Below are 25,510 nucleotides of genomic sequence, written 5' to 3'. Positions count from 1 at the left end.
GAGTTGGTTGGGCTCCAGCCATACGTTGGTGAACGTTTGGAGCGGATTTCGGCTCTCTTTCGTGAATTTTCGATTGCAAGTCTGTTAGTACCGCTCGTACGTACTGTCCTCCAAGTCTCTCTGTCTACTACCAGTGTGCTAGAGACACAGAGACAACATAAGAGTAGTTATAGGTAAAAAAGCTCCTGACTCCAGTGAGGCAAGAGAATTCAGAACCCGGAGAAGAAGGTCGAGTTCAGATCGGCACTCCATCGAACACCCCCCGGCTCCAGAGAACCAATCTGCTGTGGGCAATGAAGAGAAAGGGGAAGCAATCAAGCATACGGACAAAAGAGCTCAGAGTTTCACGACCCGGTTTGTGGTCGCCGGGTTCTTCCTTTAAAAGGAGAGGGGCTGAACGCTGGGTGCCAGAGGGAGAGGCAATTCATTGGAGACAATGAGCGTATTATATATTAAACGCTGGACTACCCACTGCCTGAGCGGGTTAGGGGCGTCGTTACGTACAGCGAAGGTCGAGGGGATGGCGGCTCGAACCCTGCCACCGGCGAAGTTGAACCAAGGGGCATGGTTCATTAAATCCCACGCTACAAAGCCCTCTATAAGGGGCACCGTCCCAGCCTCCCGATATGTGGGAGTTTGTGACGTTAAACCATATCACATCACTATCCATGGCCTTCAAGCTTCGTGACAAAGATTCCATCGAAGAGTTTCGTAACCGGATTTAAACCGGACAATTTTAGATTTAAGAAGGAAATAGGCAAGAATTGGTTTACCAATAGGGTGGTCGACGAATGGAATAGATTTAGTAACCATGTAGTAAGCGCTGAAACTATCAATTGTTTTAAGAAATGATTATACGTCTTTATGGATGGGGGTGACAGGTGGTGATGGATACGGAGCTGCCTAGTGTAGGCCTTATGGTCTCTTGCAGTCTCCTTCATTCTGGAGGATAAGAGGCACGAGGGTGAGAACGGAGGACGAACTTCGAAGTGGAGGAACTTTGTCTAGAACAGGAGAACAGAAGTTGAAAAAAAAAAAGCCGAAGGAAATTATAAAGAAAACTGGGGGAAATATTGGAGGAGAGTGGCAGTCCACCACAGGAATAGTTGAGATGGTCCTTATTTAATAACCTATTCAGCACGAGGTCCTGCTCAGTATTGAATGAAATCCCCTGGCATCATTACGGTGAAAAGGGTTAAGCGGTGGATTGAAGAACAGGAAGGAACGGAGAAAGAGGAGAAGAATGAGGAGGAGGATGTGAGATTTCAAGAAAAACTGGAACCGTAGGCCCATCGTACAAACTAGGCCAAAAATATTTCCTTCTTAGACACTATTCCGCTTCGAAACTGTTCTTTAAACGCCGCCGTTAGTTATACTGACACTTCACCGCAGAATTATCTTCTTTCTTTTTCTAACACTATGGTCATGATTTGAACTGTCCGTCAGTGGTACGGAGCGTTCGTAGTGAGAGGAAAACGCGGACGGGAAACGGGGCGGGAAAATATGTAGAATTCAAAGGAATAGAAAACAGGTAAATAACGGGAGGTGGAAGTGGAATAGTAAGAAAAGTAAAGTGGAGGAGGAGTGGGAAGAAGTGGAGGAAGGGTAGGAACAATGGAAGAGGAGGATAAATACACCTCGGGGGAGGTGGAAGGATGGAGACTTAGAGGAGAAGGTGGAGCAAATTCAAAAGATTAAGAAAAAATGGGACCGCTGGATCTCTTGGATGTTGCGAACGGAGGAGGAGGAGGAGGTGGTTGGGTGGTAGTTGTGGTGGTGGTTTTTGTTTTGATGGTGGTGGTGGAGGAGGAGGGGAGAAGGAGGAGGAGGAGGAGAGGAACAGCTGAAGGTAGGGCTGCTGCGAGCTAAGACGGGAAATCTCCAAAGTCGCCCGAGGTCAACCTAAGATTTATCGACCTACAGGAAAAGCCAGCGTTTCTTGGTACGTAAGATAGATACAGGAACCATGACGCTGCGTATGGGAATAGTTACTTATTGTTGAGACTTGAGATTCGGTGTTATGTTACATACCCGAAGAATAGAAGGAAAAAATATTAATTTTGGTGAAGAAGGAAAGAAAGGCAAACTGAAAATTACGAATTATGAATTCTTTATCGGTGCTGCACATTTTATGAATATTCATATTCTTTGCAGATCCGTAAAATGTGCTTTACGTAGGCTACCTCGGCATATAGTCTATTTCCTCGTATGCGCGGAACGTTCCCTAAGTTCCTCAAAGGAACACAAAAGAAGGACAAACAACAGCAGGCCTACTGGCCCTAACGAGGTTGTTGGTATTAACTAAACTAAACCACAGCTAAGAAAACAGGGCAAATAGGCGATAGAAGATGAAAACCGAAGCAGTTTTCGAAGTACAGACGATTTATTCAGAGTTGAAAAATAACGCTTTCGTTGCCTAAATTCAAGTTTAATAGCCAAGATATTTCGTGGAAATAGTCGGCAATGCTTTCTTATTTAATATGCTTGCAGTTATGAAAAAGTGTCCCCAGTTGTGCATTCTGACTTCTAAGTGCCTTTGTCTCAATATATATATATATATATATATATATATATATATATATATATATATATATATATATATATATATATATATATATATATTCATTCTTCTCATTCTACTTCCTCTTCTTCTTCCTTTTCTCAAAATCCCGAGAAACAGAGGTAAACTGGAAGGCTGGAAGAAGAAAAGAAGTTAACAAACGACATCGAACAGGACGTGGATGGAAGTCAAAACAGAAATGTGACGACAACAGTAGTGACGATGATGATGATGATGATGATGATAGTAACAATGGTGGGAAGAAGAACAAGGGTGAAAAGTGTGGAAGGAAACAGGAAACGAGCGAGGGACAAGTCGTGGGTGTAGAGAATAGCCAATGGAAGCGGAAGGAAAGAAACGAAGATTGTTTAGGAGGTTTGTGTGAGGCTGTGGAGGAGAAGGAGGATGAGGGGAAGGGAGAGGAGGAGGAGGAGAAGAATCGAGGCGTGGCGTAGAGGGAAGTCATCTCACGGGTAAAACAACCAGAAGTGGATGAAGAGGTCACTGAAAACGGTGACGATGACGATAATGAATAGGCTGAGGAGGAGAAGGAAAAACAAATTGTCGGTTTTGAGGGGAGCGAGGACCCGAGAGGCAAAGGACGATGACGAGGTCGTGGGTCGATGCCGAACGGATGCAGTGCCTACTGCACCACTGATGCTCCCAGAAGCTGCTGCACACCATCTCTAGCAGCTGTCGAGGGAGAGTCCGAGGCACTTTTAGTTTCAGGAAGCGTTTTCCTCATCCTCTCCCATCCTCCATCCCTCTCCCATCCTCCCTCTCCCCCCTCCCTCGTCTTTGTAGTTTAAGGTTACAGTTGATAAAGGGTATACTTCTCCGAGAGGAAGGTCGGAATTAAACTCCAAATCTCTCGGGATTTGTTTTATCTAAATTAAAATGCGTGGTATAGGCGAGCTAAGCCGATGTCTTGGCTGTGGAACATAATTCTTTATGCAAGAAGGACATAATACACATTTAGGAACACCGCGAATAATTTGGTTTATAAATTGCAATTCTAACTTTACAGAATAATACTACTAACATTTATAGATATTTACATATTGATATGTGGGACATAAAAGTATTAATAATGATATATTTCCATAATGCAAGTTCCAGCGGGGTGATAGCATTAATAAGTAAAAACGATTTATGATACACGAATTCTACAGAAAACGAATTCTTCAAGGCGTGACCTTGCTGCATTGTCACCACTACAGCTGACATGACACCTTTTCATTGCGCAGTGGTGTTCCCCTCTCGGCTGAATACAAGCACCTGGCGACAGTCAAAGAAATTGTGTTGTCAGGAGAGGAAGGGTTGAATTACACGAGTTACCACCAACACCACTATCGAGCCTTTGGTGGCCTTTATCCACTTGCGGTGTTCCCCTCTTGGATGAATAGAAACGCCTGGCGACAGCCAACACTGTTATGTTGTCAGGAGTGGAAGGGTTAAGTTACACGAGTTACCGCCAACACCACTATCGAGACTTTGGTGGCCTTTGCCCTCTTGTATCTCTTTTGTTCTCGCTATCTTTTATCACATGGTTCACGCCTCTGCACCCGGTACTATTTGTCATAATTCACACCACTATTACAAGCACTAACCATGTCACCACATTACCACCATTTCGTGCACAACTCTGCCACAATGATTACCACCAAAACACCATTTCCATCAATGTAAAGGAACTCCATTATATCTTATGATAGCCCTTTCCAACCACAAAGCACCTTCACAATACGCCACGCCCCCCATACTCTTCACCCTTATCGCCGTTTAATCCAGTAGTCATTACCGAACACACACACACACACACACACACACACACACACACACACACACACACACACACACACACACACACACACACACACACACGGCCTCTGTTCGGGCACGCGTCCTTGTACAGCGGACCACTGCGGTTAATTTTGGTGGTGGTGGGCCAGCGTCTAGTGCTCATCCTAGCAACGAAGGCCATGAGTTTGAATCCCTGGGCAGGGGTTGAGTTAAATCGACTGACGACAGTCAGAGCAAATGTGTGTTTACAGAATCTTTCATAACTGAAAGCTAATCTCCGTTCAAAAAAGATTACCAGTCACTTTTAACTTGAGAAAATCTACACCCATAATGACACTGTTGCCGCTTGTACTAAATTTTCTCTTTAGTTCTAATAACAATTGAGAATCGTAAGTTTCTTGAGTAGAAGTCCTAAAGATATATTGAACTGGTGTTCTCTCTTTGTCCCCCTCGACGTCTGTCGTCCACACATGGTCACCTCAAGGAGAGAAATTAATGCATGATATGGATAGAATGGTTTATGTAGGGAAGATTCACGGGAACGTTGTGAGCGCTGGGATCCTTAATCATGCGTACGCGAAAGTAGCGATGGTGTGGCTGGATCGTAACGAGGTTTTCATGTGGCGGTTTGGTTTCGTCTCTTGCTTGGAAGGGTGGTTATTATTATCATTATTTATATTATTATAACTCTTATTTTTATTTATTTATCATTATTATTATATATATGTATTTTCGCATCCGACCTAGTTATGGACCAAAAGGTCTCCTGTCGCCATGCTCCGCCTTTGTAATGAGTTGTGTGTTGATGGATAATTTCTCAGGGCAAATAATCACGAATTCGGTCATTTTGAGAAGAAGAGAATCACACGCTTTGTAGATGATCTTTATGTGTTCAGTGTACGAGTAGGTCTAGTGAAGTCGATGTTGTGATTGTCTTTCATATTTCTTCATGACGCCGTTCTTTCGAGAGGGTCATTGAAGCCATGTCGGCATACGCAGAGACGCTGTGCAGACACTCACTGACCGACGGGCAAACTGGGAAACGACATTGACTTCCTGTAGTGAAGAGGAGAGAGGCTTGCAAATGACCTTCAGTATTAGATTGTGCTTATATGCAGTTTTGAAATAAACGACGAGGCTGATCGTGCTGTGTGTGTGCGTGGTATATATATAATGTGTGTGTGTGTTTTAGTAGATATCAAGCTATATATCGACTTTGTCACATACTTCCTTCTTGCACCCAGCTTACCACTAAACATCTTGTCACCCACTACATAGTCCCTCTACTAACAAGCCAACAATACCTCACCACTGATACACGCGCCAACATCACATAATCACCAACTCGAGCCCACAGCATGGCGTATCGTCTCACCCGCCAAAAACAATAAACGGAGCACATTGCAAGTGAGAACATATCACGAAATGAAATATGTCCGTTTCCCCGCGCGCTTTATGTCACGCCAGCAGCTAGAGCACATAAAAAGGACCGTTACAACAGACTCGTCTAGAGTAGGCAGCAGACGCCGACTGCGGTACAAGGACAGACCCAATTCGTCCTCTTCCTCCTCTTCCTCCTCTTGCTCCTCCTCGTCTTCCTCCATCTCCTCTTGCTCCTTCTCATCCTCCTCTTCCTCCTCCTCTTCCTCCTCCTCCTCTTCCTCCTCCTCCTCTTCCTCCTCCTCCTATTCCTCTTCCTCCTCCTCCTCCTCCTATTCCTCTTCCTCCTCCTCCTTCTCACCTTCCTCCTCCTCCTCCTCCTCCTCCATCTCCATCTCCTTTTCCTTCTCTTCCTCCTATTCCTCCTCCTCATCTTCCTTCTGCTCCTCCTCTTCCTCTTCCTCCTCCCCCTATTGCTCCTCCTCAGTGCAAAATACACAAACTGCATCACCTCCTTCGACACACCACCCACTGTAACGCTGAAACTCACGATCCACTACAGTACGTTATCCACGTTATCTATTAGACTACATCACCCATAACAGAAGGCCACGTATCCACTGCATTACACCATTCACTGCAGCACACTATCCACGGCAATACGCCATCCATTGCAGCACTTGGTGCAGAACACAGTCCACTGCATCACAATCCACATCGGTACTCTTTCCACTGCAACGCGTCATCCACATCGGGACACATCCACCATGGTACGCCATCATCTGTAGCACATTATCTATTGCTAAAGGCTGCCCCACCCACTGCAGCGTAGCGTCAGATGCAGCACACACTGCAGCACAAACGCATTGCATCACAGCACTTATTGGTCACACATTGCGCTATATTCCTTGACCCCACTTTGCTGAACACAGCAACGCAAGATGGTCTACAGCGCCACATTACGAGCAGCGTCACGCTTTTCGTATTTTATTTCTGGGCTTGGCTGGGATGGTGTTCTATCAGTACCGTGATCACTCGTCAGCTGAAACAAGGTTGTCTTTGCCATAGGTACATACATACATATACCAAAGGCTTTTTCCCACGTACAAGGGAAGTAGCCAAAAAAACAAAGGCATAAAAACCACTCCCACCCATTCCATCCCTATCACACTCCACCCCCTTCCCTCCCTCTTATCTTGGCACCTCCTGGATGACGGGTCATCCCTGCATCTTGTTCACTGCCCTGGGTAGAAAAAAAAGAAAAAAAAAAAGAGGGTGATGATATGTTACCTTTAACACTTGAATACCCACTTTCCTTTCTTGCAAGTGATTTCTCATGTAACTGCACAAAATTAGCGTTACTGCACTATCACCAAATGCGTTGGCCGGGAATATGATTCTCCCGGCCTCATGAATCATCTAGAGACAACTAAAAAGTGTATTTGGAGAACGATCCCCGCTGTCACCAGCAACGAATCACGTTTAATACTGTGACGTCCATCTGTCAATGACCGATACAGAGTAGCCATTCGTCAGCTGAATGAAACTGTCGAGTATTAAAACGTGTTGCAGCGTTGGAGATTCTTAGTCTGATATTCTTAGATTGTTTGATTAAAGGAAATGTTGTTTAGTGTTCACCATCAGAGAATGTGTAAAGGAAGCTATTGTATTGACGGAGGCTGACATGTATTGTTCCACAACCCACCCCCATCCCGAAGTTGGTGTCGATCATCTCAGTTGGCGTAACCACGAATCGGGAAACTTTTCTAGACTTCCTTTGCGAGGTAACTTCAGAATATTGTGCAAGATTCACATGTCAAGAAATCATTTACACTACTCTTCCTCTCCTGTAAATTGATATAGAGAATGTATTTTGTCACTACATCAACCAACTTCAGGAGACATGCAATCAGCCCTCCCTCCCTCCTTCCCTCCCTTGAGTTTTGGACGACATGACGTCACCACGTTTCTTCCCACACCCACTCCTTTGTTATGCTCCAAATAGCCTGCTTTGGTAACCACCAAACGGCCTTGACAGCTTGTGTTAAGTTGTTAATAGTTTTTGGTACGTTGTTGACGGTTTCTTTTCTGTTATACAATGAGGTCGTCAGTTTCTCCGAGGATGATGTTTGAAAATTTAACTTCAGTAACATAGACTCGTTTTACTATGCCGTGCACGTCCATTCATCTGAATAGTGTACACCTGGATCTCGTCTAATTGCAGAGAAAATGTAATTACAAATTTGATTAACTGGGAAATTAATAAAAAGTGTAACTTTATCCCTTTAATTTGACAAAGTACGAATAATAAATTTGGGGTTTTATTTTTTCGTCACCCATAACCTACTGCCACCATTTGCAGAACAGTTACTATTACCATCACCGGTTGTAGTTCTCCAGGGGTACCAACCTTTCCAGCATACCATAAACCATTTCCCTGCGTAGGGAATTTCCTTTAACTGAATAAAATCGCATGGCTATAGCCTTAAGAAGGTATAATTGTCACACATAGTGAAAAGATAAATTTCGATGTATCACTATTCACAGAAGAGTTTCGCTTGCTGTATCGCGCTTATGTCAGTCAGTCTGTTGCCTTGGCTGTTTCTTGCTGGGGAATCATAGGCCCCCAAAATACCCGGTAACTTGGATAATTTTGCATTGATGTGTTGCTCTTATGCTCTTGCTGGGCTGTGCTTTTGTCAGGGAGTAAAATATTACGTGTTCTGTGACCTTCGCGTAGTGTTACATCCATCGTATTGGGTTTCTTGTTTCCAGGAAATCTCCGTGTTGGCATTCCTGGACTGGGTGAGGACCGCTTCTTCGGCAAGGTTTCTCGATCTGAGTTCCCCCGGAATCCTGTCTTCTGCGAGAGAGAGCGGAGGAGAAGAGGGAGAGAGAAGAGAAGGAAAATAGAGAGAAGGGAAAGAGAAAGAACGAGAGAGAGGGGGGAAAGAGAAAGGGAAAGAGAAGGAAATTTGGGAGCGAGAGAGAGAGAGGGGGAGACACAACGAGAGAGAGTGGGTAGAGAAAGGAGAGAGGGGGAGAGAAAGGAGAGAGGGATAAAGAGAAGGAGAGTGCAAAGAGAGAGAGAGAGAGAGAGAGTTAAAGTGGGAGAGGGCGGGGGCAGAGAGGGAACGAGAAGAAAAAATAGAGACAAAAAGAGAGAGAGAGAGAGTGTGTTAAAGAGGGAGAGGGCGGGGACAGAGAGGGAACGAGAAGGAAAAATAGACAAAAGAGAGAGAGAGAGAGAGAATGAGAGCGAGAGAGGGGGATGGAAGAGAGAAGACAGTACACCTTTTCTTTCGTCTCTTTGCACCTGCAAAGAAGGAAAGACTTGGAAGAATGTGAGAATTTACCTTTGGGAAAGACTTTTTTGGAAGAGAATATTATCCCGTGCTTCCGCCGAGTGCGCATTTTCCCGGAGAAACTGGTTTCCTTTATTGGAAACGTCGTCCTCGGGGAAGGAGGTGAGGAGGGGAAGTGAAGGGAGGAGACGGGAAAGGGAGACGAGGCGAGGCGAGGGGAGGGGAGATGTCGCTCGAAGCGACGTCTAAGCCAAATGGTTTCGTAACGATGAACTTTGTCGTCACGGTTTGAAAGCGGGCGGAAGGTACACCGTACGTTCGCCGACGACTTTTTCAGTTGTCTGTTGAGGGACGAGTGGGGAATCCCGGTGCGGGGGAAGATAATACAGAGACTTTATAAGGAGATACACGTGACCAGGTAACGTGCGCGATCTTTTGATTTCAAAAGTCCATCACTCATTAACAAGCTATATAAATCGTTAGTTCGTCCACATTTGGAATATGCTGTTTCCGTATGGTCACCGAATCTCATTAAAGACATTGACAGACTGGAAAAAGTACAACGGCGAGCCACAAAACTGATTCCAAATATCAAAAATAAATCATACGAAAATCGACTTAAGCACATGAATCTGTTTTCCCTAAAAAAGCGTAGACTCAGAGGTGACTTGATACAGGTCTTTAAGATTTTAAAGGGAATTGACAACATCAAAAGTGACCAAATTTTCACATTGAATGAGAATCAGACAAGAAACAATGGTCTCAAACTGTCCGGAAATAGATTCAATTTGGAAGTAGGTAGAAACAACTTTGCCAACCGTGTAGTTAATGAATGGAATAAACTTCCTGCACAGGTAGTGCAATGTAGTTCAGTTCGAAGCTTTAAGAATCATTTAGATAAATACCTAAGTAAGATGCTGTAATGATTATAATTTATGTTATATTATTTGTTTTTGTTTTGTTATAATTTGTCTGTCTGATTTTCATTTATTATTAGTTATATGTCAATTTATAATCATTTACTATTTACCTTTTTGTTTGTTATTCAACTATACCTATGCATTTATTTATGTATTTTATTTGTTATTTTTACATTATTAATATATTTTTTTTTTTTTTTTTTTTTTTTTTTTTTTTTTTTTGCATCCGACCTAGATATGGATCAAAAGGTCTCCTGTCGACATGCTCCGCCTTTGTAATCCTTTGTAATCCTTTGTAGTACTCTGTTGCCACTCTTGCATTGTGTGTATGTGATATAAAATGTATAATATATTATATAATGTATAAAACATAACACAATGTTATATATATATATATATATATAATATATATATATATATATATATATATATACACACACACACACATTTACTTTCAACTCTCTCCTATCGCATACCTTCCCGAATTCCATTTCTAACTCCCTTAATCCCTCCTCTGGCCCTGCCTAAGGCGCAGTGTCATCAGCAAACAACAACTGGCTCACATTTTATTTAACAATCTCCAGTCCCCTACCCATTACCCTTACATTTATCTCCCGCATCACCCTATCCATGCCCACATTGAACAATCATGGCGACATGACATATCCCTGACGCAGTCCCACCTTTATCATAAACTACTCCCTCTTTCCATTTCCCATTGTAACACAAACTCTACTACTCTCGTAAAAACTCTGGACTACCCTTAACAGCTTTCCCCCAATCCCATATATCTGCATATGTGTGTGTGTGTGTGTGTGTGTGTGTGTGTGTTTTATAAACTTGCAGTTTTACCCCTTTCACCAGTTCTCACGTAATCCTTGTTTTTCGATCTTCCTTTCTCCCTCCTTCTTCCTTACAACATATATCTCCCTCTCCAGTTCCTCCACCCATGATTTGTTCCTTCCCATCCTCTATTCCACCATCCTGGAACCAGCGGCTCCCCCCCTCCCCACGCTGAGTGCCACATGTACATCCACCCTCACCCCAACCCCACCCCACCCCCACCCCAAACACCCCGCCCAATGGTTGGAGTTCGGGATGGGTGCTGAGGATTGGATTTTTGGTCCAAACTTTAGTGTGGCCTTGACCCTTCGTGAACCTCTGCCCATCTTCTCCTTTACTGATTCCCCTCCTTGACTTCCCCGCTTCTTTTCTCTACACTTCTATTTTCTCCTGACGTCTCTTCTTTTCTCTCCTCTTCCCTCTTCTCTCCTATCTCCACCCCTCTCTTCTCTTCTTCTGTCTTCTCTTCTCTCCTCTTCTCGTTGCTTTCTTGTACCAAGAATAGACCCTCTTCACACCATACCTCTTCTTTTCTCTACTCTTCCCTCTTCTTTCCTATCTTCTCTCCTCTCTTCTCTTCTTCTGTCTTCTCTCCTCTCCGCTTCTCGTTGCTTTCTTGTACCAAGAATAGACCCTCTTCACACCATCTCTCTTATTTCTGCTCTTTTTTCGTGGTTCTGCATCCGCTCTTTCTCTTTTCTTCTTTTGTTCTCCTCTTTAGCATCCCATACCATGCCTTTGTACCCTTTCTTCCGTTTCCTTCCACCTTTCCGGTCTGTTCGTTTCGCCTTCCTGCCTCCGCTTTACCCGCGCTTGTACATAGTATCTCTCCTCTCATTTTCGTTTCCATACTCCCTTCATCCCTACACCTTCCCTCCCTCTCTTCACCTTTGTTTCCTCCCACGGAATCTTACGATAATCTGTAAAATATGTAAAGATGTATATTTGAAAAATAGATCATGTAAATCCTAAACATATATTGTTTCTAAATATGTCGATGAATTGATAATAATGAATGATAACCCATTCCCTGTATTTGTCTCCCCTATACTCCCTTCTGTGCCTCTGTCCCTCCTTCACTCTCCACTCCCCCGTCCACTCCCCCGTCCCACTCTATCTTTCCTGTCTTTCCGATTCTCATTTCCCCTCAGGTTTGGAACCAGGTTACTACCACCATAACAACAACAACAACAACAACAACAACAACAACAACAACAACAAGAAACAGCAGCCACTACCACTACTATCACCACCACCACAACTACCACTACCATAACAACAACAACAACAACAGCAAGAAACAGCAGCCACTACCACCATCATCACCACCACTACTAAAACTACCACCACCATAACAACAACAGCAACAGCAAGAAACAGCAGTCACTACCACTACCTTCACCACCATCACAGCCACCACTACTATAACAACAACAACAACAGCAAGAAACAGCAGCCACTACCAATACCATCACCACCACCACAACCACCACCGTCAGTATGATTACCACAACCACCACTCATCCAATATCTAGCGGCATCTTTCTTTGATTGTCTTGTTTCCACGTTTACCCCCGGCTCTCTGTGCTTCTTCTTTGCTCTCCCTCGTGTCTTTGTCATCCCCAGTGACATTGTTCCTTCCCTCCTCTCCTCTTGGTTCACCCACACCTGTCTCTGTTTCCTTCCCAACCCCCGCTCTTCCCCTCTCTTCTTTTTCCTTCCTTCCTTCCTTCTTTGTATTTTTTCTTTCGTCATACTATCTCTTATAATTCCCTCTCCTTGTTTTCCTTTGCCTTTAGTCTCCTCTTAATATCCTTAAAAGTGTTTCAATGGGCTGAATAAATTTGTTACAACCATAAAAACCGGCGATAGTCGTCAGTAATGAGTCATCAGTCAGAAAGTTCTTCCTTCCGTCTGAGCGAAATCATCTGACATTAGTTTGAGCAAAATCAGGAAATTGTGTCGTCGTTAAGAAGGCGTCGAGACGAAAGTGGTATTCATGAAGTTAACACGTATGCCGGACAAAACGGCAACTTCGTTTAGGAAGAAGTTACTGAACCTGAGAGCAAAATGTTTTTTGGTTTAAAGTTTCTGATGAAGACATCACACTAGCATCATCGATCGTGGCCGTTTTAGTTCTTCTGGACAGCTGGTGGCTGTCAGCAAGGCGGAGGCGGCGAAGAGGAGGGAGCGAGGAAGCCATTCACATCTCCATTACATTTCTTATCCGACACAATCTGTGAACGTGTGTGTGATTGGGGTAAAGTGTGGGAATAACTCTATTGATAATACAGTGCAACTTCCGTACTTGATCGGAGTATTTTAAACCCCAGCCAAATCGTGTGAAACATACCTTTCTGTTCACTGTCTACCAGACTATGCTTTAGTCACCTCCGTGACAATCCTTCGACAAGAGAAGAGTTCATCCGGCTTGGTATGGTGGTGTGTGGGGAATAAATGCAGAATTTCACTTCAGTATAAGTCACCCCTCCAACCCTCCCAGCTTGAGACTCCACAGTCTTCAGCACCATCTCATCAACCCTGCCACTCCTTTCTCCTGCAGTTTCTCATCACTTATCAATTCTTTCTATCATCTACGTTTCTCATTTCCACCTTCACCGCTTTATTTCCACCTCAAACCGTTCCATTTTCAACCTTCCTCGTCTTCCTCACCCCAAATCTTAACTTTGACGTCAGATCTGTACGTCCTTTGGCCCTATCGATCCTCCGCTCGACCTCCCTCCGCATCGTCCACATCTCGTCTTTATCTGTCCCCTCTTCCGCTTTTCTCCTCCGATTCCGTTCGTTTTTGCCACCTTCCCTCACTCCTGACGCTTCTTCTTTGTCTTGTTTCCCTTCCGTCTCCCCCAAAAGCCAGCTCCCTCCTCCTCCTCCTCCTCGTCCTCCTCCTCCTCGTCCTCCTCCTCCTCCTCCTCGTCCTCCTCTCTCTCCTCCAACGACCACCTGCCACCGTTATTGGTTTCTGCCAATCCCTTTCTGTCTTTACCAGTTTTCCCTCTCGTATTTCTTGTACACTCCCTCCCCGCCTCCCGGCATCCCTCCTTCACCCATCCTCCGCCCGTCTTCCCCTACCTGGTCTCCGAAAGCCTCCTCATACCCACGCCTGCTCATCTTCATTTTACCTTTCACATTAACCCACTGACCCTCAAACGTCTCTTTCTCTCTCCCTCTCTTTCTCTTCTCTCTCTCTCTCTCTCTTCTGTCTGTCTGTCTGTCTCTCTCTTTCTCTTCTCTCTCTCTATGTGTCTGTCTGTCTCTCTCCGTCTCTCTCTCTCTCCCTCTCCATCCCTCTCTCTCTCCCTATTTATCATTGTACCCCAGTCCTGCATACCCGTACCCTCTCTCCCACCACATTCTCTAAGATTATACTCCAAACCAAGATATGTCTATCGTACCTCTTTCCCTCTAATCTTCACTGCTTAGATCTTGTTCCTATCTTTTCCTCTTCCCTTTCCCCGAAACTCCATTTTCCCCTACCTTATACTCCTCAGTTTCACCTCCATCTCCGCTCCCCTTCTCCCCTTTTCCTTCCCTTCCCCTCCTCCTTCCCTCAAAATCTTTCCCCTTCCGTCCCCTTGCCCTTGACTCCTCTTGCACATCCCTTCCACTCCCCTTCCCTTCTTCCTCCCTTACACCACTACCATTATCCACTCTTCGTTCCCTTTCCTCTCCCACTCGATTTCCCCTACTTTCCCTTCCCTGATCAACACCCCACCACTCTAATATTCGTTTCCTCCTTATCCATTCTCTTCCTTTGTCGCAAACACGCACAATCACGCTTGCATGCCCAGGTTTTCGTGGTGCGTGAGTGTCCGTGTTTGTTTTACCGAGTCCACACACCGAGCCTCGTGCTGAGCTGCATGAGGCAGTTGGCAGTGTTGACAGTGTGGACACTCAGCGCTTCATTCAACATTGCCAACTCCCTCATGCAGCACTGCACGAGGCTCAGTGTGGACTCGGCCTAAAGGTGTGTGCATTTGTATTTACCTTAGTGTACCGAAAAGAAGCAATTCTTCTGCGGTTCCGTCTTCTACTCTCAATTTACCATACCTATCTTCAAATTCATTTGTGGGTCTAACTTGCTCTATATCCTTATTATCTAATTATCATATTTATATTTCAATTCATGGATTGTTCCAGGATCGGTAATATCTCCTAAGCTATTCCTAGTGTTTATGTATCTGTATGTAAAGCTCTATTTCATCACATTCCTTAGACGTGTAATCTATCTTAATGTATTCTCATGACGTCTTAAAGCCCTTCTATCCTTAGCCAAGAAATCTCTTCTGTTACTGAAGCCTGTCCCCTTTAGCGACCTGAATACTGTAACCATATCACCTCTTTCTCTTCGATCTTTCAAAGTTGGTAGACCCAGTGCATTTAGTCTCCTCTCGTGTGGTTTACCTGCCAGGCTGGGACCCAGTTTGGTTACTCCCCTTTTGTATTATCTCGATTCTGTTTATATTCTTCACTCAGTATAGGGACCATACCATTAACGCATATTTTAGTTGTGTGCGTGTGTGTCTGTGTACGCGCACTAGCGTGTGTGTATGTATGTATATGCACACGTACATGTATATATATATATATATATATATATATATATATATATATGTATATATATATATATATATATTAATAGTATATGCAGGCAGGAGATTTTCCCTTATACATACTTCATTGAAAGTGCTGGCTGTGCATGTATTATTTTTTAAATGTATTTTCCATATGTCTAACTATGGACTTATGTTCCTTGGAAAGGAACCATATGGAAAATACATTTAAAAAAGTAATAAATGCAGACTGAGCCATCACTTTCAATGAAGAATATATATATATATATATATATATATATATATATATATATATATATATGTGTGTGTGTGTGTGTGTGTGTGTGCGTGTGTGTGTGTGTGCGTGTGTGTTATATTAGACGTTTGCAATCATACGCATACGTGTACTCTTGCATGTATAACTTAGGAGTGACGGGAAGGGAGCCTACCTACCTACCTGCCTTCTCCCTCCCCCTCACCCCTCGACCTCTTGCATCCTGCCAAGTGCAGCAACCGCAGCACTCGCGTGGCAGACTTTGGTGCAACTGGTGCTGACCAGATGGTTCCAATAAAACTACCTGGCGCTTGGCTCGAGGTGGCAACACTTCACAGCGCTTATTTAAAGACTAACCTGGTGTGTGTCGCACCGCTCGTGAGTACCACGGGTATGGCATGGCGTGCGTCTTCGTCCACCATGGCTGAACCAGGCATCACGACTTGTCGAGGTTCTTAAAGGAACCTGTCGGGGTCTGTAATGCTTTGTGCTGCTATGTACCAGGGTACAATAGTGGTGTACTTTGGCGAAGGAGCCACCAGTTTCAAGTCTTCCATTGTGCCTTCAGCGCTGGGTTCTTATAGAATACAAAATAAAATTTAAAGACGTGCACTGTACGGTAGGAGAATAATTCGTTTAGCTAAATCTGCGTAAGCCAAGCCAGGCTAGGTTAGGTTTGATAACGAATATTAATGAAATACTAAGAAATATAAAATGTAGATGCACTTTATTCAGGTCCCATAATTTCTCGATTTAGTTCATATGAAAGATGAAATTATATATAAAACTCCGCGTTCTGATTTTCTACAGCTGTGCCATAGAACGTACAGCTAGATTAATTTTGTATTTATACCATGTTGCAAATGTGATTGATGATGTTTATTGTATTGAAATATTCAAAAAACGAAATCAGTCTGAAGACATCACGATGCATTAGGCGAACTCCACCTGTCGTTCATATAATCTGGTTTCACATCTTCGGGTTCTGTAAGATTGACATCAGAAAAAGAAAAGACAGATAGTATCTAATCGCTGCAATTTACTACCTTGAAAATATATTTGATAATTAGTGTTAACTTTATATAATGTATATATAACAAAATTGTTATTATGTGACATTATTCGTTTGCAACTAAATATTCTGTTAAGACAAAATGGTATCTAATCGCTGCAATTCACTACCTTGAAAATATATTTGATAATTAGTGTTAACTTTATATAATGTATATATAACAAAATTGTTATTATGTGACGTCATTCGTTTGCAGCTAAATATTCTGTAAAGCTTTCGACGACCGTTGTGTGACGTTGTTGTGACGTAACCGCTCTCGTGCAGCAAGCCATAGGAATGCCGTATATTGATTATGTGCTCTAACAGTTGGGACTCGTAGGCACCAGGCGACCATATGACACTCGTAATGGACTGCGTCGTTGTGTGCACAGGGCGAAGTGACCAATCGAAAATCTAAAGTTTTTTGCCAATTTGCAGACCTGGGCGCGTTACCGCCGGACAGGTAGTGCGTTCCCGAAGAATATGGGGTGCATTTCCGTCAAAGCGTTACTGATTTTAATTTTCTTAGGGCGGTCTGCGTTACTGCGTATGTCTGTATGTATATACACATACGCAGTATGTATACGTAGATTTCTCGGTAACGCATTACCTGTCCGGCGGTAACGCACTACTTGTTCGGCGGTAACGCACTACCTGTCCGGCACCCTTTGGGGGTCCGAGAGATTAGGCCAGTGTTTCCCAAATTTTTTTTTTTTGCTATGCCCCGCCAAATCACCTCTAGAATCCTCATGCCCCCCCCCCCATGTGGTGATATGTAATTCTTATTTTAAAAAAGAACTACGTTTCAGGTGAACAAGCTTAAAACACCAATACTTTGATTTAATTTTTGAACTTTTATTTTCTACTTGAATTGTAAAGTTAAAGTTTGTTAAATCATAGGCATAAACAAACGTCAAAACAACATGGTAACCATAGAAAAGAAAAATTAAATAAGCAAAAGACATTTAAAGTTCTGGCAGTGCAATGGGGGTAATTTGAAAATCGAAGACAGAATGATGAATGAAATACGAGTCACGTAAATGTGTGATTGATACATTTTTATTTATTGGAAGGTCAAGGCTAATAGATCACAAGAACGTAGACTTTGATTACCAAAACACCTAAAAATCAAATTGCCCCCTTAAAAAATCAAATTGCCCCCCCAGTTACGTAAATATATGATTGCTACATTTTTATATATTGGAATATTACGACTAATAGATCACAAGAACATAGGCTTTGATTACCAAAACACCTAAAATCCAATTGCCCCCCTGTTACGTAAATGTGTGATTACTACATTTTTATTTATTAGAATGTTACGGCTAATAGATCACAAGAACATGGACTTTGATTACCAAAACACCTAAAAATCAAATTGCCTCCCTGTGGTGCGTACGCCCCATGTTGGGAACCGCTGAAGACATCTTGAGCGAGCGTCACTAGCTAGACAGTCCTTGGTCCCAGCGCCACCGCGAGTGACGTAGTAGTTCTTTGTGAGCGGCGGGAAGGAGAGGTAGCCACCTTGTCCTTCCCGTGAAACTTAAAATAACGTGTGAACGCAAGTTACATATTCGTTACTTTGGACGCTGACTTGGGGAAGAAAAGTGGATCTACAGTGTGTGAACAAACGTGCTAAAAAGATGTTTAATCTGTAAGCGTCGTCTAAATATTTTGAGCAAAATGGTAAGTTAACATTTGAGGAAACTTGATAATGTACGGGGCAGAAGTTTCTCTTAAGAGGAATAGAATTTTTTTTCAGTATCGGACGTTACTCAGAACAAAACCTTTCAGTGTCCACTGTTACTCTGAACAGATTCTTTCAGTGTTCATAATTTGTTCTCTGGCTCCACAAAGAGTTTATTGAGATAGTGTCACAAGAAATACTCAATATCACCTTTAAACTCTTTATCTCGTGGCTGTGTTTTCTCAAACAGAATAAAACTGTGACGCTAGCCAGAGTGTAGTCACACATCTCTTCAGAACCTATGGATATTCCCTTCAGCTGAATAAAGTACCATGACGGCGATTACGGAAACGATATTAGAAAAAATAACCGATTCAAGAGAATGAATAAGGAATACTGACGTTCCTATCTCTCAGTATGTTATATACGTATCGTTTTCGAGGTGACTGCATACGATTCTTTTTCACGTGAGTGAGTGTCCAGGCTCTCAAAGGCGAAGGTAAATATCCTATGGTGTCTTGTTTAAACGTACGTGTTCGATAAGGAGCGATTTTGTTCGTACTCACTAGCACACGGGAACGTGATAGCAGAGAAAGGTCATTCACCCAGCCCTTGCGTAGGCCTGAGGAGGAAGAAGAAGGAGGAGGAGGAGGGGGAGGAGGAGAAGGAGAAGAAGAAGGAGAAGAAGAAGAAGAAGGAGGAGAAGAAAAAGGAGAGGGAGGAGAGGAAGAAGAAGAAGAAGAAGAAGAAGAAAAAGAAGAAGGAGGAGGAGGAGGAGGAGGAGGAGGAGGAGAAGAAGGAGGAGGAGGAGGAGGAGAAGGAGGAGGAGGAGGAGAAGAAGGAGGAGGAGGAGAAAAAGAAGAAGAAGAAGAAGGAGAAGGAGGAGGGGGAGAAGAAGAAGGAGAGGGAGGAGAAGAAGAAGAAGTAGGAGGAGGAGGAGGAGGAGGCATCACAGGGCAGAGAGGACTAGAGGAAGACGCAACGATCGGTAACTCTTCTTGTGACAAGAAATTTCCTCCAGAATACATTTTCGCCTATTGGCTTCCCGCCAAAACATCAAAGAGGTTGTGTCCATCCATCCACTTGAATCGGGGTGATGCAGATCGTTTTCTTTGACCATTATATCGGGAGTGACGATAATCGCCGAAAGCTCAGAATGTCGTCTGTAAGTTACGAACCTTATGCATTTTTTTTTATTTCATTCCAGGGATAGTGCATTGTACATTGTGTTAATGGAATTAAAGTATCAACATCAAAGATGACCACAAATAAGAATGTCAGCGTCAAATATGACTAGAGATAGTATTGGGAACTATAGCAAACCTGAACATTCGTTTCTCTGATTATTTTTTTTTTACACATCTTAAAGATGTTCTACTCTTCTAAGACACAACTTATCACAACTAAAACGACAGTCGGATGAAAGAAAGGGTTGAGTACGCGAAACTATATATTTCGATTGCTAACTGCAACCCTCTTCAGTCGTACCTAACACCACAGTCGGACGAAAGAAAGTTGAGTAAGCGAAACTATATATTTCGATTGCTAACTGCAACCCTCCTCAGTAGTACCTAACACCACAGTCGTACGAAAGAAGGAGTTGAATAAGCGAGACTATATATTTCGATTGCTAACTGCAATCCTCTTCAGTAGTAGTAGTAGTAGTAGTTTGTAAATGTATATAGGTTTGTAAACACAATGAATGTACTCATGTTGGGTAGGCCTTAGTTATTTCTCGACCCTGCGCTCGCTCTATTGCGGTAGTGTGACTGTCTGGCGCGGGTGAATAACTCTTGACTTCATCCAAACCTATACTTAAAACTAAAGCAGACAGTTTGAAAATATAGTGTAGCCCTTGGTCTAGGAATATTGTGGATTGTACCTGTAGCAGACTACAAGACACATTTGAAATGTTTCAGGACTTGGGTTTTCGGCTGAATTTGGCTGTTTCAGGGAAAGTGCTACTGAAATCATCAGTTGCAGCCAATTCAAGATTTTTTTTTTTCTTGGCTATTTTCAGTAATATCGTCTTCATAATTGTCATCATTGGGCTGCGGACCCGTCGTCTTCATCATCATCGTCATCATCACCATCATCATTACCATCATGATCACTACCTAGATCTTCCCCACTACCACCACAATCATTATTATTATTATTATCACCACTATAATTTTCGCTGTTATTTTTACAGCGGTATTATTATTGATATTTAGGTCGTAGACATTGTTCTCAGCAAAGATGTCATCACGAATTCACGAGTCTGTGGACCAAGAACTTCTCATGCTGGCCGTCACCACTAAACCTCACTCTTCTCTTCTCCTCCTCCTCCTCCTCCTCCTCCTCCTCCTCCTCCTCCTCCTCCTTCTCCTCCTCCCTCTTCCTTCTACTCCTTCACTTGGGTGGTTGCAGGATAAATTCTTGGTCCCTATCCCGCACGCGTACGAGCCTACAGAAACCCATCGTTCTTTAAGCGACCTATTAAACACAGAAACGAACACTGCATCTCAGCACAACAGTGACTAGGTTCATGCGCGAAGCTGTGACAAGCTTGATTCTCTTTGTCGAAGTTTACAAAGGATTACAAAGGCGGAGCATGCCGATAGGAGACCTTTTGGTCCATAACTAGGTCGGATGCGAAAAATAATAATGATACATAAATAAATATAAATAGAAGTATAGTATAGATAATAATAAATAAAAATAGATAAATGCATAGGTATAGTTGAATAATGAACAAACAGGTAGATAGTAAATAATAATAAACTGGCATATAACTAATAATAAATGCGAATCAAGAAAATAATGATAAACAAACCGACAAATAATAAAAGATTTGTTCTCCCCGATACGAAAAACTCGTTCATGTCGTATACACACGACCCAGAGAAAGATGGACAAAGCTCACCGCCCACAAACTCCCTAGACGACATCAGGTGGAGGTGGAGGCAACTGTACACATAATATATCGACATATTCATCACCTCAAATACAGGGGTACTATCAGTATCCAGGCCACCATCTGTATTCCTGGAACCATAATCCTTTGTGTCGTATTGTTTTGCACATCGGTAAGTACAGTTACATCCAGCGGTTTTTTTTTTTTTTTTTTTTTTTATGAAAGTAGCAGTTGCCGATAAGACTGACGAGTTAAATACCATATGAGGACGGAGCCTGTATTTATACGAGGTTTCGCTTATTACAGCTTTTTCAAATACTTGAAAAAGCTGTAATAAGCGAAACGTTGTACAAATACAATGAAGGCTCCGTCCTCATATGATGTTAAACTCGTCAATACTTCCCGCGTATTTGAACTCTTGAACCTACAGGAATTATCTCCTGGAGCTAAATAAACTAGAATGTCGACAACTTTTTAGTGACTTAAATACGTTCTGTCTAACAAAAAATAAAATAGAAGGAGAGACACAGGAAAAAGAAATGGTGGGCGATTCCTTGAAGTCGTTTTGATGCGCTCAAATTTCTTGAGATTTTAGTTTATGTTGATGGCAATGAAAACCTTTCTTTCGGGTTTGTTCCGGGTAACGTCAAGGGATGCTATTCTGTTGAGGGGCAGATACAGAACAAAATGAGGTCTCAGTCAATCAAATATTTACCTTTCAAACTAGATTTTAGGACATACTGATTTTTTAAGGACCTCTTGAATAATAGATATCGACAATGTTTCAGTTATTTTCAGTAACTCTGACCACGTTAAAATAATGCTTAAGGTTCTAGAGAGATGAACAAGATCATTGTAAGTCACAGTTGTCAGTGATCAAAGTAACGATATCACGGATTCGAATTTACATTACGAAGTCCCTTGTTGCTCAGTATCAAGGAGGCTACCCCGTGCGATGGAACTTAAAGTTTTGGTCGTCGGGGATCATTGCTCAATGGGTAACGCCCTTCTTAACCGGTCTTCCGTGAGTAGGATTCGAACCCGCTCGATGTATCTTCTTTGTGGTTACCAGTTGCGTGCTACCGATGCACCATAGTATTGGTAGTATCATTGTTCTCAAGAAAAAATCAAGTAAGTGAGGTGGAGAGCTGCTGGGCGCAGCTGTTGCTAAGGCCTCAGAGGAGGTCTGCCCACGCTTCTGCACTTAGGCGCGGGTCTGCGCTGTTTATTAATCAGTGTGTCAAGCAGGCGGCTTGAAAGATACTGTGCCGTCTGAAAAAGCAGGGAAGAAGTGTGTGTGTGTGTGTGTGCGTGCGTGTGTGTGTGTGTGTGCGTGTGTGTGTGTGTGTGTGTGTGTGTGTGTGTGTGTGTGTATTCACCTTGGTCTTTGGATCACGTGTTGGACTCGTAATTGACAGCTGTTTCCCTCCCGGAAGTGAGCTCAGTGCTCGTATGACCGATCTATAGGTAGTGCTATGACCTTTCACACACACACACACACCCAACTCCCCGCCCACGAGAGTCAGAGTGTGTGTGTGTGTGTGTGTGTGTGTGTGTGTGTGTGTGTGTGTGTGTGTGTGTGTGTGTGTGTGTGTGTGAGAGAGAGAGAGAGAGAGATACAGTAGATAGATTAGTTACCTGAATAACATGATTGCATTTCCTAATCTTAGTGAACGATGTTTTGACTGAAAATGGAATCCTGTCTAATTCCACCTACCAAACTTTGCCTTAAGTTCAATTATGTTATAGTGTAGATTATTTCTTTTAGTGTGTTTCACAAATTGATATATCTATATGGAAATCTTTGTTTCCTAACACCCTTCAGGCAATCTAGAAAACTAGTGAAAATTTAGGGAGTGGTTGACAAATAGAAGCAGATGAGCTCGTTGTTGTCGTTGAAGAAGAAGAAGGAGGAGGAGGAAGAGAACTAGAGAAGACGAGGAACGAGGACCAGAACAATAACGAGGGAACTACAAACTATATTTCTCTTTTGCCTTCGTGACTCCAATGGATAATTGTCGACGAACGCACATTTATTTCCGTTTTGTTTTATTTTTAACTATATTTTTGGGGGAACCCATTTATGACGAAATTGCGATTATACGAAATTCAATCAACTAATCAATATTATTAACGAAGAAAACCTCTAAATTAAAACGCCCTGTTAATCAGGCACAAACATACTAGTCGGTCACAAGTGAAAGAATAAAAGTTTTATAACAACGTAGGCCACGGAATTCAGGAGAAGTTGTGTTGTTGCAATTCCACCTTATCTTCGCCCGCGCTGTGCACGAACTCGGTGATGACGTAATGTCGTGCGGACAAGAAAGCGAGCAAAAGGCGGGCGCCTGTGCCTCACCTTCACATCACCACGTGTGTCTTGAGGAACCTTTGTTGTGATGTATTGCGCTTTGTCTTCGTGATCGTAATGGGAAGACCAGGTTTCATCGTTAATCCCTGTGCCTTGCAAAAAATAGGTAAATAGATCAATACACGAGTAAATTGATAAATAGATTGATTTATTAATCAGTTCACGGCTGGCGTATTTTCGACTGCTTCCAAATCTACGCTGATAGATTATATCGCTTTTGCAATTGAACTCCGCTTAATATTTTGGAATACTTTTGTTCGATTTTTTTTTACAGCCCTTAGTATGTCGTTCAGAATTATATATTGAATCTGCAGAATATTTCTGGGGGGGAGGGGGTTGATGTAATTTCAGATATAAGGTCATATTTTTTGTTTTCCTGCACAAACAAGTTTGACGTCATCTTGTCTTCGTTCATGGTCGACGTTTTCTTTATAGATGTTTATAGCTGCCAGGGCAAATGAAATCGGACAAGCGCAATGATATATACTGTATGTATGTATATATATAATATATATATATATATATAAATATATATATATATATATATATATATATGTATGTATGTATGTGTATATATATATATACCTGTATATATAATATATGTGTGTGTGTGTGTGTGTATGTGTGTGTGTGTGTGTGTGTGTGTGTGTGTGTGCGCGTATCATACTTAGATTCGAATTCATGCATTGTACCAACTTGGGCTATATCCCCCATCTAGGCTATTCCAAGTTTTTTTTTATGCATATGTGCGGAAACTTTTATTTCTTCACATCTGTAAACATGTTGTCTTTCTTAATTTGTTTTCATTACCCCCTTAAAGCCCTCCTATTCGTAATCAAGAAATCTCTTCTGTCAATCTAGTCTCCCATTAACAACCTCAATACTGTAATCATATCACCTCTTTCGTTTCGATCTTGTGTGTGTGTGTGTGTGTGTGTGTGTGTGTGTGTGTGTGTGTATGTCTACATCCATTTAGGCATTCATGCATTTCATGTATGTGTATTATATCGACATAATCATTCATGCTTATCAAGTAAAAGGTATGTTTTATCTATAACTTCCGAGAAATGAACATAACCCCACAGGATAGTATTTCACACAAGACTTTAATCCGAGCACATTGCATGCTCTTGCCTTTGTTATTTGGTGCTGGGCATCATGTCACGAGTCTAACCTTCTTGATATGTAACCGCTACAGTTTCGCTCTTCACGCCGCCGCTCGCGAGGTGCCAGGCTAGAGACATCTGGCGCGGGAGAGAAGTCTTGCCGTTGGCAGTTGTTCAGTGTCGTGCCCAGGACGAAGGCCAGAGCCAACTAGTGCCAACTTGTGCCAACTTGTGCCAACTCGTGCCGGGATCGTACACTTTGTTCTTGTAGTTTACCCTAGCTCGGTTATCATAAAGACCCCATATGCTGCTTGCGTTCGTTGTGGATTTGAACGAGGACCGACGTGGCCGTATTACGTCGATCAAGATTAGACACAAAGTGAGGTGAGGATATCCTTATTCAGAGAACAAACGTGATTCATACTGTGTGATTCATTGTTCCTGGGAAGGTGACGAGAGACAGCCGGTAGTGTTCATACGTTCTCGAATTCATGTTCTTACATGTAGATATAATGAAGGTCGACTGTACCTCTGCAACCTAGACGTGGAAAGACAGACCGCTTACACATGGAGCTCTTGCTGAACGGACGTCGGAGAGAGGCGTGTTCCCTTCATTCATCTTCGAAGAATACCCCCTCCACGCTGGTGTGGATCAAACTGTGTACCACAGGAACATATGATGGCAGCCTTTTCAGTGGCAATCCCTACATCAAGGCAATGGTATCCGTGAATTCTCT

General features: G+C 42.8%; 1 protein-coding gene across 7 annotated transcripts in view; it reads left to right on the top strand.

The window, feature by feature from the left end:
* LOC143028414 (uncharacterized) overlaps nt 1-25,510 on the top strand; it is a 254,050-nt gene that overhangs the window by 156,910 nt on the left and 71,630 nt on the right. Inside the window, exon 1 of one of the 7 annotated variants that reach the window (XM_076190460.1) lies at nt 18,239-18,396. The exons of the other annotated variants lie outside the window; for them this stretch is intronic. The gene's annotated coding sequence lies outside the window, so the exon portion shown is untranslated. Of the gene's footprint in view, nt 1-18,238; nt 18,397-25,510 lie in introns of those variants that run through there. 7 annotated transcript variants of the gene reach the window in all.

This window comes from Oratosquilla oratoria, chromosome 9 (assembly GCF_046742065.1).
Source record: "Oratosquilla oratoria isolate Oo_2021 chromosome 9, ASM4674206v1, whole genome shotgun sequence".
Classification (NCBI taxonomy): Eukaryota; Metazoa; Arthropoda; class Malacostraca; order Stomatopoda; family Squillidae; genus Oratosquilla; species Oratosquilla oratoria.
This window is presented reverse-complemented; position numbering and strand designations above follow the sequence as displayed.